We start from the raw sequence: 16,354 nt of genomic DNA, 5'->3' as shown, positions 1-16,354 counted from the left end.
CACTTGTGGAGACACAATATGTCCCACCCCCTATGAATGCTACCTGTGGGGAAACATGGCCTTGTGCCATTACCTCCATGGTACAGTTCAAAGATTGTGCGCCAGCAGCTTTAAACCCGCACTGTGGTCTCGAATAGGCATTCAAGTGCTGGGGACACAGTATTATGTGTGCTCCCCGGCTCCGCCACCTGGAGCGGTCTGTACCTGTCATAGCGTGCTCCCACTTTATGACATAAGGTGGGACCTCTGCGAAACGGACATCTACACCCCCCTGAATGATCCCAATGTTCTCCACCCTGTATACCGGTGCGGGTCGGGCTGTCCCACCCATGACCAGCATCCTCACTACTATCCCCATGATAGTATGGTTGGAACGACTACAGTTTAGTGGGACAGGGTAGGCTTCAGAGGCTAGGCGGAGCTGACACGGGCTCAGCGAATTACTAAACGGGTGGAGGGCTGCGAGGTGCTTGTTGCTAATCCAGGAGGGGACTAAACCTTTTTTTAAATCCTCCAGGTTGCTGCGGCCCTCGTTCAGCAACCATGTCCCATATAGCACGCACACCTCATTCTGTGCAGCTTGATCCGAAGCATTCCTGTCCTCCCGTATCAGTGCATTTACTGTTTTGGCGTGTCTCTCCAGCTCAGCAATGATCTCCTTTAAATGGACCATCATAGCTTGGTCCTCATGTAGCTCTGAGCCTACCACTGTGTTCTCTGTTAGGATTTTTCTTAATTGGGTCTTTAAACCATTTATCTGAGTTTGTAACTCTGTATCGTCTAGGCTGTTTACTACTGAGGCTCCTGTACTATAGGCAGTGAAAATATCATTCCAGGTCCCCCTTCTTTGTCTCCCCGTGCCCATATTATGCTCAGGATGTAAACTGTGCAGTTTTGCTTTGTCTACACTGGCAAAGTCGAATTCATAAAACTTCCTAAACATCTCTTTCAGCAGGGCTTGGTACAACTGTTCTGTCTCTTTAGGGCACCACTCAGCTAAGTGCACCTCGGTCAGGTTCAGGATCACTGAGGCCACTGCATAGTGTACCCCCTGGTACAGCAACTTATCGGTTGGCACTAGGACTAAACCATTCCCTGGTCCCTTGGTGGTGGTAGGACACCTCTGTACTATAGTTCGTGATGTCGTGGTCGTGGGCAGGGGCTTCCGGGGGCGGGTTACGAGTTCAGTGGCATTGACTAGGATCGGGGAGTGTGGGACCGCACACGCATGCAGGCTAGAATCCCACCCCATCCCCTCCCCGGCACCTTGCCATTGCCTGTGGAAAATGATGGATATGCCTGCGGGGCAGACTTTCTCTGACCCCCACACAGATATAAACTCCCTGTTCTGGCTCCCACCACTTGTCCCAGCACACACGCACTCCACCTCGGGTCCCTGTAATCGTCCGATGGGTATTGTGCCCCAACCATTCACAATCGACTGCGGGGTTTCCTATGTCCTTGATCAGCTTGCTGAGCCACCACCACCTATCCAGGGGAATCCGTCCCTTACATGTCAAACACACATGTTTCCCCTCAGTGACACTGACCCTTGTAGCAACGGCCTGTACCCTGGGGCACGGGATGGAGGCCTCCCCGTACGTGAACCCGGTCTGGCTGGAGTACTGAGTGGAGTTAGACCCCAGCCACCCTGGCCACCTTCCCTCGTGGAAGTAGATAGCGAGCTCCTCCACACCCTGTTCGCCACCCCCTGCGGTAATGGTCGGTGCTCTCTCTCCCGAGCACCCATAGATGTGGGAGTTCTCCGCGTCTCCTCGGTCACCAATGCTCACCCCCTACCAGGGCGAGCAGGAGCAGAACCTTTCTCATGCCGCTTTCCTTTCTGTAGGGGCACATAAAACAGATAGCCATGTCCCGAGAAGGTTCTCTGGTTTGACACAGTTATCGAGTCTCAAACTTAAACCTTTCGTAAACTAAATTAAACAACAATAATTCCAAAAACTACCAACTGTAAAACACACTTAAAATACTTCAGAAAGCTATGTACATCCACCGCCCATCTCTGGATGGCCAGGCTAATCCCTGTTTGGTCTCCGTCTTTTGTGGAATCTGGGCAGCTTGTACGCCTGGGCGTAAGGTGACCTGTGCCACCGGACCCGGAGAGTCCTTCTTAAAAGAACTGGGGGTTTTCCCGTTTCCCAACTGACTGGAGGAGTGTGCCCTCCTGTGCTGCAGCACACTACCCCTTTCTGTGTGGCTGCCGAGTCTCTATTCTGTCCTGTGGGTTCCACGCAGCCTGATGCCGCAGGCTGGGGACCCTTCTCTCTCTCTCTGCCCAACGCTACCTCTCCTGTGAGTCCCTCACCTTTGGAGGCAGCAGGTTGGGGATCTGTGTCCTTAGACTGGTCCCTGACCTTGGTTTTTCCCTTTCTGGTAAGGGGTCTCCTGGGGCTGGACCGTTTAAACTGATACTCGGGTGTCCATGGTAGTTTAGGCTGTGGTGTGCGAGGAGACCTTCTTAAGGCTCCGGCTACTGGGGGTGTACCTGAGTCCCATATAATCGGTGGGAGGGCCTCTCCAGTCACACACGTCACTGCCCCCACCTTTGCGGTCTGTGAGTCTGTCACAGCTGCAGGCTGATGATCTCTAGTTTTAACACAGTTCGCCCTTGCTGACCGTTCTCCACTCTCCGCCTTAAACAGCTTGCACTGATTAATGTGGAACCACTTTGTGCGGCGCGGCATCATTATGGCATAGAACATGGGACTTGCCTTGTCCACAATGCTGTATGGCCCCATATACAATGGTTTGAAACTTCCCAACCGGGCAAAGTTCCTCACCATGACCTGATCCCCTATCTCCCACTCGTGGTGCCTGTTGGGTTCTAGCAGCAATCGGTTACTCCGGTGCTGTTTTCCCATGTTGCTAGCAGCCTGCCAGTGAATCTGTTTGAGGTGTTCAAACAGATTCCTGACGAAGCTGTCCCGGTTCACCTCTCTGAGCTGGCCTTCCGTGAGCACCGGGGCTAGCACATGGGTGGGGGTCCGCATAACCCTACCAGTCATGGGCTCCTGTGGGGAATACCCCGTGCTCTTTGACTGGCTGGCTCAGATCCCCATTAGGACCAATGGGAGGACTTCTACTCACTTCTTGGGTGAGTCTCCTGTCTACTTGCGCAGCCTTTCCTTTATAGTACGGTTTAAACGCTCTACAGGACCCGATGACTGTGGGTTGTAGGCGACGTGCCATTTCCCTTTAATGCCGAGTACCATGAGGGTCTCTTGCATGACTTGTCCGGTAAAGTGACTCCCTTGGTCGGACTCCACATACTGTGACAGTTCCCATCGTGAGAACACTTCCCTGACCAGGATCTTAGCTGTACCCAATGCGGTAGCTGTTCGGCAGGGAAAAGCTTCTACCCACTTTGAAAACACATCCACCAGGACTAGGCAGAACTTGTAGCCTCCCTGGGCGGTGGGTAGGGGCCCGATATAATCGATCTGGATCGACTGCCATGGTCCCTCTACCCTCCTGGTGTGTCCCAAAGATACCTTCCTTTTCTGGGGGTCAGGGTTATTGGCAGCACACACCAGACAGTCGGCGCAGAACTCGCGGACCTGTTCCCTCAGTCCTGGCCTCCATCCTGTCTGCTCCACCCACTGCCAGGTGGCTTCAGACCCGGGATGCCCCACTCCTGGACCCTCATGGGCCAGTTGGAGGAATTCCCTTCTGTGCTGCTGCGGCACTACCCACTGCTCCCCCCTGAACAGCATGCCTTCCTTGACGGTGATGGCTGCTGTACCGTATGGGCCCTCTACTTTCTCCTCTTTTGTGAGCGCGTTCAGGACGGCTCTGAGGACGGGGTCCCGTACCTGGGCCTGCTTTAGTTCCAGGACCAAAGCTACCACTTGTGTACCTCCCTTGTCAGGATTGCGGCTACCAAACCTGTCCGGTAGGGGTCCCAAAACTCTCCTTCCCTGGCTCCCTGCTTGGCCAATTCATCTGCCCTTTGATTGCCCTCCCGCATGGGTTCTGTCTTCGAATGGGCCTTAACCTTATGGATATAGACCTTCTCTTCCTTCCCTATGGCCATCATGATTTTCTCCAGCAGAGGCTTGATTGGCAGGGGTCTCCCGTCAGCGGAGGTGTATCCGCGACGGGACCAGATGGCCAGGTATCCCGTACATGAATTGCATGTGAACATGCTGTCCAAGCAAATCGTGTATGAGGTAGGGAATTTCTCTGGGTGTGTAACCACGTACACTCCCGTGGACAGTTCAGCCTGCTGGGCACTCATGGTGCTGGGGAGTTTAATTGCCAGGGCAATGTCTGCCCCTGGGTCATAAACACCACACCCTGTGAGTCGTTCCCCAGCAGATACTGTGCTCGAACCGTCTACATAGATTTCGTGGCCTGTGGGGTGTATCTCGGCCCGAAAACCTATGCCGACTTCCCATACTCCTTCAATGGAACACCGGTGGGCCGTCCCTGGATAGATCATGTTGGCTGCGAGCTTTTGCTCGCAGAAACCTTTCACCTTTAGGTCCATCTGGGAGAGAAGCAGGGCCCAGCGAGCAATGCAGGCACTGCTCACTGTCCCATCTTTAATTCTCCCATCTAGGAGCATTTGGTTGGGCGTGTGATGGGTGAGGAGGGTGATGGGCGATGTGCCTGTGAAAATCAGTGATCTTTTCACAGCCCAGTGAGTGGCGAGGAGGTGCCTCTCACAGTTGGAATAGCCCTTCTCCACATCCGTGAGTATCCTGGAGGAGTAAACCACTGGTCTCAGCTGGCCGTGCCGCTCCTGGAGCAGCACTGCACTCAGACTGTCCCCGCTGGCTGCTACCTCCAAGAAAAACTCTTTTTCCCCATCAATGGCCCCTAGAGCCGGCGCGGTCTGCAGATTTTGCTTGAGTTTTACAAATGCAGCCTCGCAACCCTCATCCCAAACCCACTCCACTCCCTTAATCCTCAATAAAATCTCTGCAGTACCCGGTTAGCCCTAGAAAAGGTCTCACTCCTGTCACTGTATTGGGGGCTGGTAACTCCTGCACTGCTTCCCTTCTGGCTTTATCGATGGCACTTTCCCCTGCGCGCACAGCCAGCCCTAGGAATTTTACTTCCTGTCGGCCGATCTGTACGTTCTTGGGGTTTACTTTAAAACCTTCTTGCCTGAGCAACTCCAGCAGTTCAGTCTGTAGTGGACCGTGTTCCTCTCCTTCATTGGTGAATAGGAGCAGGTCATCCACATACTGGACTAACTGTCGGGGCCGGCTGAAGCCTTTTAAACAATCTGCCATACACTGGTGAAAAATACTGCGGCTATTGTGGAAACCCTGTAGTAGGCAGTTCCAGGTGTATTGTTGGCCTTTAAAAGTGAAGGTGAACTTGTACTGGTCCTCTCTCCGTAAAGGGATGGACCAAAACCCATTGGAAATATCCAACACCGTGAAAGTGGTCGCGGAGGCTGGAATACTTCCAATGAGGTCGGCGACAGCTGCGACCGTGGATGCACAGGCAAGGATGTTTCGATTGAGTACCCAATAGTCCACCGTGGCTCTCCAGGAGTTGTCCGGTTTTCTAACCGGCCACAGTGGAGAGTTTACGTGGGTGGCTATCGGTCTCAATACCCCCTGTTTGAACAGGGAGGTCATGGCCATTTCCATGTCTGCCTCCACCTCCTTGGGGAAATTATACTGCTTTTGTGGTCGGGTCATGAGGTCCCCGTTTACACTCACTTCGACCCCATTCACCCTCCCACAATCATACTTATGAGTGGCAAGGTGTGCTTGCACAAATGCCTGGTACTCCACTGGAGTGTTACTGACCATTTGTTCGAGGTCGTAACCCTCCTTTGGTTTTAGGGTACACAAAGTCCCCTTGCCCTGTTTCTCTGGGATAACTGCTACTTCGTTTTCTTTGCCGGTGCATGCTCCCCACAGACAGTGGTTCCTAAGATCCACTAGAATCCTGTGGCCTATGATAAAATCAGCCCCCAGGATCCCTTTTCCTTCCTGCTCCCACTTCATTAAAACACAAGTCCACTTGGTGTGGAGTGCTCCTAAATGAATGGACAGCGGGATGGAGAACGAGCCAGCCTGCTCATTACCTGTAAAACCCCACTAAGCTGTACGGGACCCCATTAGACAGAGGTGAGGCGGCGGGGTTATCTGAATAGACTATGGTGCTCGATGCTCCCGTGTCTAACAGATAGGTCCCTTTCACCTTTTCCACCACCATCTTAACAAGCGGCCTCTTCCATACATCGTACTCAAGGGGACACAGGTAGACAGGCTGCGCTGGCTCTAGTCATAAGTCTGTGTTGGGTGGGGCAGATGGAGTTAAAGCACGTGTGGCTGTGGCTACCTTCCCTGGGCCAGCCAACAAAACTCGAAGTGCAGCTACTAATGAATCAGCCGTGGGGGGAGAGGCCGGTGTTTCTGTCTTTGGGGCAGGAGCTGGGGAGTTTTTCCCAACATTATCCTTCCAAGGATTTCTACAGTCCCTTCTCCAATGCCCACTTTTCCCACACCCGAAGCAGTTACGTCTCGTATCGGAAGGGTTACCCCCTTCCTGGTGCCATTCCTTCTTACTTTGGTTTGGTTTTAATTCGTGAACTTTTCCTCTCGTTTGTGGTTCTTCCACCCCTCTACTGTTGCGGTAAACCAGGGTCAGTTGTCTGACCACTGTCTCCTCGGTGACTTGGGGGCCCTTTGGGTCAAACTACAGCTCGGCCTTGGCCCTGATCTGTGGCAATCTGTTTGCCACCAGACTTCGGAGCCAGTGGGCCAGCTCGTCCTGGTTCAAGTTAGTCCGGTCGAGATCCCCATTACAGGCACTCCTGTACACAGACCACAGCCTGTGGGGTCACCCCTGCTAATTGTGTAGTTTTCTCCACCCGGGAGAAAGGACGACCATCGTTCATCCCCATTGCTTCCAGAACTTGCTCCCGGATGGCAGCGTACTCACCCTGTCTCTTCTTGCTCTCAGCAGAGAGGGACTGGTACAGCTTGCCATCCAAAGAGAACAGAAGCATTTTGGCCATCTCAGAGTCATCACACTCATTGATGCCTACTGCTTGAAGTGGATTGAGGGGTCTCCCTTATGGGTGAGTTTGTTCAGGTGGCTTACCATAGCCCTAAGCTGTTGGGTACCGTGGGGAATCACGAATTGGCTTTCAAGGGGCCCCTGACCTCCACCACCGCCGGGCGGGCCAAACTTCTGCTGCCGAGCCGGCTCTGACCTTTCCTGCATTGGCTTGCCCCCTGCTGCCTGCTGCCAAACCGAGTCAAAACCCGGCGCCACAGGTGGTGGTGGTGTGCACTCCTCCCTGCCCCCCCTACAGATTGCTTGTCCCTCCTGCTGTCCAACCGGATTGTTCCCCAGCGCCACAGGTGACGTCTGAACAGTTTCTCCTTCTACTTCCAGGTCTACCCGGGCCACACCCGGGCTCACTAGGCATACCACGCCTTATGCCCTGGACAGAGCAAGTTTTAAACTGTCGATCTGCTTTTGGCAGGGGCCATGATCTCCCGCCTCAAAAACCCTAGTACTTGCTAGGGGGAGTGTTTGCTAGTGCTCTGGGGGATGGTTTCAACTAAAATGGCAGGGGGTTGGGAACCTGAGCAGGGGGACAGAGGAAAGGAAAACAAGGGTAAAAGCAAAAGATAGGAAGGAGAAAAACAAAAGTGGCAGTCAGAGAAATCAATGGTTTAAATCAAACATGGCCACAGTAAATAATAATTCTAATAGGTCTAAGAGCATTAAAAAAACAAGCCTGAAGGCTTTGTCTTAATACGAGGAGCATTCGTAATAAGGTGGATGAATTAGCTGTGCAAATAGAGGTAAACGAATATGATTTGGTTGGGATTACGGAAACATGGCTCCAGGGTGGCCAAGGCTGGGAACTCAACACCCAGGGGTATTCAATATTCAGGAAAGATAGGCAAAAAGGAAAGGGAGGTGGGGTAGCATTGCTGGTTAAAGAGGGGAATAACACAATTGTAAGGAATGATATTAGCTCTGATGATGTGGAATCTGTATGGGTAGAACTGAGAAATACCAAGGGGCAGAAAACATTAGTGGGAGTGGTATATAGACCTCCAAACAGTAATGCGGAGTTTGGGGATGGCATTAAAAGGGAAATTAGAGAAGCGTGCAATAAGGGCACAGCAGTCATCATGGGTGACTTTAAACTACATATAGATTGGGCTAACCAAATTAGTAACAATACTGTGGAGGAGGAATTCCTGGAGTGTTTACGGGATGGTTTCCTGGACCAATATGCCAAGGAACCAACCAGAGATCAGGCCATCTTAGACTGGGTATTATGTAACGAGAAAGGATTAATTAGCAATCTTGTTGTACGAGGCCCCTTGGGTCGGAGTGATCATAATATGATTGAATTCTTCATTAAGATGGAGAATGAAGTAGTTGACTCAATGACTAGGGTCCTGAATTTAAATAAAGGAAACTACGGTGGTCTGAGGCGCGAGTTGGGTAGGATTGATTGGGGAATGTCACTCAAAGGGTTGACGGTGGATAGGCAATGGCAAACATTCAAAGACCGCATGGATGACTACAGAATTTGTTCATCCCAGTTTGGCATAAAAATAAAACAAGAAAGGTGACTCAACCGTGGCTAACAAGGGAAATTAGGGATCGCATAAGATCCAAGGAGAGGACATATAAATTGGCCAGAAAAAGCAGTAAACCTGAGGATTGGGAGCAGTTTAGGATTCAACAAAGGAGGAAAAAAGGGATTAATTAAGGAAGGGAAAATAGAATATGAGAGTAAGCTTGCTGGGAACATAAAAACTGACTGTAAAAGCTTTTATAGATATGTGAAGAGAAAAAGATTGGTGAAGTCAAGCGTAGGTCCCTTGCAGTCAGAATCAGGGGAATTTATAATGGGGAACAAAGAAATGGCAGACCAATTAAATACATATTTTGGTTCTGTCTTCACAAAGGAGGACACAAATGACCTCCCAGAGATGTCGGGGAACATAGAGTCTGATGAAAGGGAGGAACTGAAAGAAATCAGTATTTGTAGGGAAATGGTGTTAGGGAAATTGATGGGATTGAAGGCCGATAAATCCCCAGGGCCTGATAATCTACATCCTAGGGTACTTAAGGAAGTGGCCCTAGAAATAGTAGATGCATTGCTGATCATTTTCCAACATTCGATGGAATCTGGAACAGTACCCATGGATTGGAGGGTAGCTAATGTTACGCCACTATTCAAAAAAGGTGGTAGAGAGAAAACGGGGAATTACAGACCAGTAAGCCTGACATCGGTAGTGGGGAAAATGCTAGAGTCCATTATAAAAGATGTAATAGCCGAGCACTTGCAAAACAGTGACAGGATCGGACAAAGTCAACATGGATTTACAAAAGGTAAATCGTGCTTGACTAATCTACTGGAATTTTTTGAGGATGTAACTAGTAAAATAGAGAAGGGAGAACCAGTGGATGTGGTGTATTTGGACTTTCAGAAGGCTTTGTGCATTATGCATATTCTTGATGGTTCTGTAATTTTGGCAGGAACTGTCCTTCCGTAGGCCTCTTGTCATTTATGTGGAACTAGCTGGGGGAGCCCGGCTTTGCCAGGGCTGTTTTGGGCCGGGCGGTTTAAATCGAGTGCCAGGCTTTGGGGCCTCTCTGTGTCCCTCAGTGAATCTGGTGCCGGGCAACATTTTAAATCGAGTCCCAGGCTTTTGGGCCCTGTCTCTGTGTCCCTCTCTCAATCTGCTGCCGGGCAACATTTCTACCTTTTAATACCTTGAAAGATGAAAGTGAAAGTACTTAAAAACATTTTTGGTAAATCTTTTAAAAATAACATAAGAGATACTAACTTTTTCGAAGCCGGATCAGCAGATTTTGAGCTGGAAGTAAATGGGGTTTTTAGCTTGAGGCAATGGCTGCCACATCCCTGAGATGAAAACGATTAGTCCCGCCCACAGATGCAGCGATTGGCCAACCATCAGGCGACTGAACTGTAGGATTGGTCAATGGTGACGGCACAGGATTGGTCGTACCTTGACGTCAGTCAATCAATGCTAATTAGCAGATAATGAGTTTAATTTTGAAGGTTTTTTGCATAAGGCGCAAACAATTTACGTCCAACCGAAAAGTAAATATGCTTACGACCGTCCCGGAACCGTAAGCTTTCTTTGGAGGTAACGCACGTGTAGGTACGCTCTATAACTTTCGAGTGCATAGCCAGAAAGACGCACACCGGAGGACAGACAGACAGACAGACAGAACGATCCTTTTATATATATAGATGACTGAGACAGTCCAGAACATTCCCAGAGACTCATCCCAACCCCTGTGTCGCAGCCTTCCACAGGCCTGGACATGTCCTTTTAAAATAACCAAAATCCTAGGGTTTTAACTTTAAGCCCCCCTTTTCGGCCCAATATTCTTTAAAACAGTCCAAAATCTCTTCTTTTCTTGATTTGAGGGAATCTGTAGAATTTTGTGAACCATACAGAATGAAACAGATCCTGCTGGTCACAGACCCGCATACAGAATGGGAATGGGACAGATTCTGCTGGTCACAGACCCACGTACAATGCGAGATTGCGACAGATCCTGTTGGTCACTGACCTTCATACAGTATGGGAATGGGACAGATCCTGCTGGTCACAGACCCACGTACAATGAGAGACTGAGAAAGATCCTGTTGGTCACTGACCCGCTTATAATATGGGAATGGGACAGATCTTGCTGGTCACAGACCCGCGTACAGTATGGGAATGGGACAGATCCAGCTGGTCACAGACCCATGTACAATGAGAGAACTGAGACAGATCCTGTTGGTCACTGACCCTCGTACAGTATGGGAGTGGAGCAGATCGTGCTGGTTACAGACCCACGTAAAGTATTGGAATGGGACAGATCCTACTGGTCACAGATCCAAGTACAATGACAGACTGAGACGGATCCTGCTGGACACAGACCCTCATTAAGTACTGGAATGGGACAGATCCTACTGGTCACAGACCCCCCCACTACAGTATGGGAATGGGACAGATCCTGCTGCTCACAGATCCACGTACAATGAGAGACTGAGACAGATCCTGCTGGTCACAGACCCACGTACAATGAGAGACTGAGGCATATCCTGCTTGTCACAGACCCGCTTACAATATGAAAATGGGACAGAATTTTTACCAGGAAACGTCCTGGCTGGCGGAGTACAGAGAACTCCCTCGTGCTGGGAATGTCTATGAAGAAATGCAGACTCATCCTCATATTTAACTACCCACTCGTGGAAGAAATCTGAGTGGTCGATTAAGAATATACAAATATAAGAATATAAGAAATAGGAGCAGGAGTAGGCCTTTTGGCCCTTCAAGCCTATTCCGCCATTCAATGTGATCATGACTGATCTTCTGCCTCCACTCCATTCACCGGCCCTATCACCATATCCCTTGATTCCCTTACTAGTCAGAAATCTATTGATTTCTGTTTTGAATATACCCAATGAATGAGCCTCCACAGCCCGCTCGGGTAGAGAATTCCAAAGATCCACCACCCTCTGTGTGAAGAAATTTCTTCTCATCTCAGTCCTGAATGGTCTACCCTTTATCTTGAGGCTGTGGCCCCTGGTTCTAGACTTGTACAACAAGATTGCTAATTAATCCTTTCTCGTTACATAATACCCAGTCTAAGATGACCTGATCTCTGGTTGGTTCCTCGACATATTGGTCCAGGAAACCATCCCGTAAACACTCCAGGAATTCCTCCTCCACAGTATTGACTAATTTGGTTGGCCCAATCTATATGTAGATTAAAGTCACCCATGATGACTGCTGTGCCCTTATTGCACGCTTCTTTAATTTCCCTTTTAATGCCATCCCCAACCTCCACCTTACTGTTGGGAGGTCTATATACCACTCCCACTAACGTTTTTTCCCCTTGGTATTCCTCAATTCTACCCATACAGATTCCACATCATCAGAGCTAATATCCTTCATTACAATTGTGTTAATCCCTTCTTTAACCAGTAATGCTACCCCACCTCCCTTTCCTTTTTGCCTATCTTTCCTGAATATTGAATACCCCTGAATGTTGAGTTCCCAGTCTTGGCCATCCTTGAGCCACGTTTCAGTAATCCCAACCAAATCATATTCGTTTACCTCTATATGCGCAGCCAATTCATCCACCTTATCAATTCAATTCAATTCAATTTTATTTGCCATATGTACTAGTACAATGGAATGCTTACTCCCCATAGGGACACGTCAGCTATTTTGCCTTATTACAAATGTTCCTCGCATTAAGACACAAAGCCTTCAGGCTTGTTTTTTTAACGCTCTTCGACCTATTAGAATTATTATTTACTGTGGCCATGTTTGATTTAAACCGTTGATTTCTCTGACTGCCACTTTTGTTTTTCTCCTTCCTATCTTTTGCTTTTATCCTTGTTTCCCTTTCCTCTGTCTCCCTGCTCAGGTTCCCAACCCCCTGCCATTTTAGTTTAAACCCTCCCCCACAGCACTAGCAAACACTCCCCCTAGGACATCGGTTCCAGTCCTGCCCAGGTGCAAACCGTCCGGTTTGAACTGGTCCCACCTCCCCCAGAGCTCCAGGGCCCAGTCCTCACTCCTGGGCCCCGTCCTCACTCCTGGGCCCCGTCCTCACTCCTGGGGACCGTCCTCACTCCAGGGCCCCGTACTCACTCCTGGGCCCCGTCCTCACTCCTGGGCAACGTCCTCACTCCTGGGCCCTGTCCTCACTCCTGGGCCCCGTCCTCGCTCCTGGGCCCCGTCCTCACTCCTGGGCCCAGTCCTCACTCCAGGGCCCCGTCCTCACTCCTGGGCCCCGTCCTCGCTCCTGGGCCCAGTTCTCACTCCAGGGCCCCGTCCTCGCTCCTGGGCCCCGTCCTCGCTCCTGGGTCCCGTCCTCACTCCTGGGCCCCGTCCTCACTCCTGGGCCCAGTCCTCACTCCTGGGCCCCGTCCTCACTCCTGGGCCCCGACCTCGCTCCTGGGCCCCGTCCTCGCTCCTGGGCCCAGTCCTCGCTCCAGGGCCCCGTCCTCACTCCTGGGCCCTGTCCTCGCTCCTGGGTCCCGTCCTCGCTCCTGGGCCCTGTCCTCGATCCTGGGCCCAGTCCTCACTCCAGGGCCCCGTCCTCGCTCCTGGGTCCCGTCCTCGCTCCTGGGCCCCGTCCTCACTCCTGGGCACCGTCCTCACTCCTGGGCCTCCTCCTCGCTCCTGGGCCCCGTCCTCGCTCCTGGGCCCCGTCCTCACTCCTGGGCCCCGACCTCGATCCTGGGCCCAGTCCTCACTCCAGGGCCCCGTCCTCGCTCCTGGGCCCAGTCCTCACTCCTGGGTCCCGTCCTCACTCCAGGGCCCCGTCCTCACTCCTGGGCCCAGTCCTCACTCCTGGGTCCCGTCCTCACTCCTGGGCCCAGTCCTCACTCCAGGGCCCCGTCCTCACTCCTGGGCCCAGTCCTCACTCCAGGGCACCGTCCTCGCTCCTGGGCCCAGTCTTCACTCCTGGGTCCCGTCCTCACTCCAGGGCCCCGTCCTCACTCCTGGGCCCAGTCCTCACTCCTGGGTCCCGTCCTTGCTCCTGGGCCCCGTCCTCACTCCAGGGCCCCTTCCTCGCTCCTGGGCCCCGTCCTCACTCCTGGGCCCCGTCCTCACTCCTGGGCCCCGTCCTCACTCCTGGGCCCAGTCCTCACTCCTGGGCCCCGTCCTCACTCCAGGGCCCAGTCCTCACTCCTGGGCCCCGTCCTCACTTCTGGGCCCAGTCCTCACTCCTGGGCCCCGTCCTCGCTCCTGGGCCCCGTCCTCACTCCAGGGCCCAGTCCTCACTCCTGGGCCCCGTCCTCACTCCTGGGCCCAGTCCTCACTCCAGGGCCCCGTACTCACTCCTGGGCCCCGTCCTCGCTCCTGGGCCCAGTCCTCACTCCAGGGCCCCGTCCTCGCTCCTGGGCCCTGTCTTCGCCCCTGGGTCCCGACCTCGCTCCTGGACCCTGTCTTCGCCCCTGGGTCCCGACCTCGCTCCTGGGCCCCGTCCTCGGTCCTGGGCCCCGTCCTCTCTCCTCGGCCCCATCCTCGCTCCTGGGCCCCGTCCTCACTCCTGGGCCCCGTCCTCGCTCCTGGGCCCAGTCCTCGCTCCTGGGCCCAGTCCTCGCTCCTGGGCCCCGTCCTCTCTCCTCGGCCCCATCCTCCCTCCTGGGCCCCGTCCTCGCTCCTGGGCCCCGTCCTCGCTCCTGGGCCCAGTCCTCGCTCCTGGGCCCCGACCTCACTCCTGGGCCCCGTCCTCACTCCTGGGCCCCGTCCTCGCTCCTGGGCCCCGTCCTCGCTCCTGGGCCCAGTCCTCGCTCCTGGGCCCCGTCCTCGCTCCTGGGCCCCGTCCTCACTCCTGGGCCCTGTCCTCACTCCTCGGCCCCGTCCTCACTCCTGGGCCCTGTCTTCGCCCCTGGGTCCCGACCTCGCTCCTGGGCCCTGTCTTCGCCCCTGGGTCCCGAACTCGCTCCTGGGCCCTGTCTTCGCCCCTGGGCCCCACCCTCGCTCCTGGGCCCGGTCCTCGGTCCTAGGCCCCGTTCTCACTCCTGGGCCCCGTCCTCGCTCCTGGGCCCCGTCCTCGCCCCTGGGCCCCGTCTTCGCCCTGGGCCCCGTCCTCGCCCCTGGGCCCCACCCTCGCTCCTGGGCCCCGTCCTCGGTCCTAGTCCCCGTCCTCACTCCTGGGCCCCACCCTCGCTCCTGGGCCCTGTCTTCGCACCTGGGTCCCGACCTCGCTCCTGGGCCCTGTCTTCGCCCCTGGGTCCCGACCTCGCTCCTGGGCCCCGTCCTCGGTCCTGGGCCCTGTCCTCTCTCCTCGGCCCCATCCTCGCTCCTGGGCCCCGTCCTCACTCCTGGGCCCCGTCCTCGCTCCTGGGCCCAGTCCTCGCTCCTGGGCCCAGTCCTCGCTCCTGGGCCCCGTCCTCTCTCCTCGGCCCCATCCTCCCTCCTGGGCCCCGTCTTCGCTCCTGGGCCCCGTCCTCGCTCCTGGGCCCAGTCCTCGCTCCTGGGCCCCGACCTCACTCCTAGGCCCCGTCCTCACTCCTGGGCCCCGTCCTCGCTCCTGGGCCCCGTCCTCGCTCCTGGGCCCAGTCCTCGCTCCTGGGCCCCGTCCTCGCTCCTGGGCCCCGTCCTCACTCCTGGGCCCCGTCCTTACTCCTGGGCCCTGTCATCGCCCCTGGGTCCCGACCTCGCTCCTGGGCCCTGTCTTCGCCCCTGGGTCCCGACCTCGCTCCTGGGCCATGTCTTCGCCCCTGGGCCCCACCCTCGCTCCTGGGCCCGGTCCTCGGTCCTAGGCCCCGTTCTCACTCCTGGGCCCCGTCCTCGCTCCTGGGCCCCGTCCTCGCTCCTGGGCTCCGTCCTCGCTCCTGGGCCCCATCCTCTCTCCTGGGCCCAGTCCTCACTCCTGGGCCCAGTCCTCGCTCCTGGGCCCCGTCCTCACTCCTGGGCCCCGTCCTTACTCCTGGGCCCTGTCATCGCCCCTGGGTCCCGACCTCGCTCCTGGGCCCTGTCTTCGCCCCTGGGTCCCGACCTCGCTCCTGGGCCCTGTCTTCGCCCCTGTGCCCCACCCTCGCTCCTGGGCCCGGTCCTCGGTCCTAGGCCCCGTTCTCACTCCTGGGCCCCGTCCTCGCTCCTGGGCCCCGTCCTCGCTCCTGGGCTCCGTCCTCGCTCCTGGGCCCCAACCTCTCTCCTGGGCCCAGTCCTCACTCCTGGGCCCAGTCCTCACTCCTGGGCCCCGACTTCTCTCCTGGGCCCCGTCCTCAGTCCTGGGCCCCGTCCTCGCTCCTGGGTCCCGTCCTCGCTTCTGGGCCCCGTCCTCGCTCCTGGGCCCAGTCCTCACTCCTGGGTCTCATCCTCACTCCAGGGCCCCGTCCTCGCTCCTGGGCCCCGTCCTCACTCCTGGGCCCCGTCCTCACTCCTGGGCCCCGTCCTCACTCCTGGGCCGCGTCCTCACTCCTGGGCCCTGTCCTCACTCCTGGGCCCTGTCCTCACTCCTGGGCCCCGTCCTCGCTCCTGGGCCCAGTCCTCACTCCAGGGCCCCGTCCTCGCTCCTGGGTCCTGTCCTCACTCCAGGGCCCCTTCCTCGCTCCTGGGCCCCGTCCTCGCTCCTGGGCCCCGTCCTCACTCCTGGGCCCCGTCCTCACTCCTGGGCCCTGTCTTCGCCCCTGGGTCCCGACCTCGCTCCTGGGCCCTGTCTTCGCCCCTGGGTCCCGACCTCGCTCTTGGGCCCTGTCTTCGCCCCTGGGCCCCACCCTCGCTCCTGGGCCCGGTCCTCGGTCCTGGGCCCCATCCTCTCTCCTGGGCCCAGTCCTCACTCCTGGGCCCAGTCCTCACTCCTGGGCCCCGACCTCTCTCCTGGGCCCCGTCCTCAC

Source organism: Somniosus microcephalus, chromosome 3 (genome assembly GCF_052327205.1).
Source record: "Somniosus microcephalus isolate GS21.2 chromosome 3, FLI_Smic_1.0, whole genome shotgun sequence".
NCBI classification, from domain to species: Eukaryota; Metazoa; Chordata; class Chondrichthyes; order Squaliformes; family Somniosidae; genus Somniosus; species Somniosus microcephalus.
The sequence above is the reverse complement of the archived record's forward strand: the minus strand, read 5'-3'. Positions refer to the sequence as shown.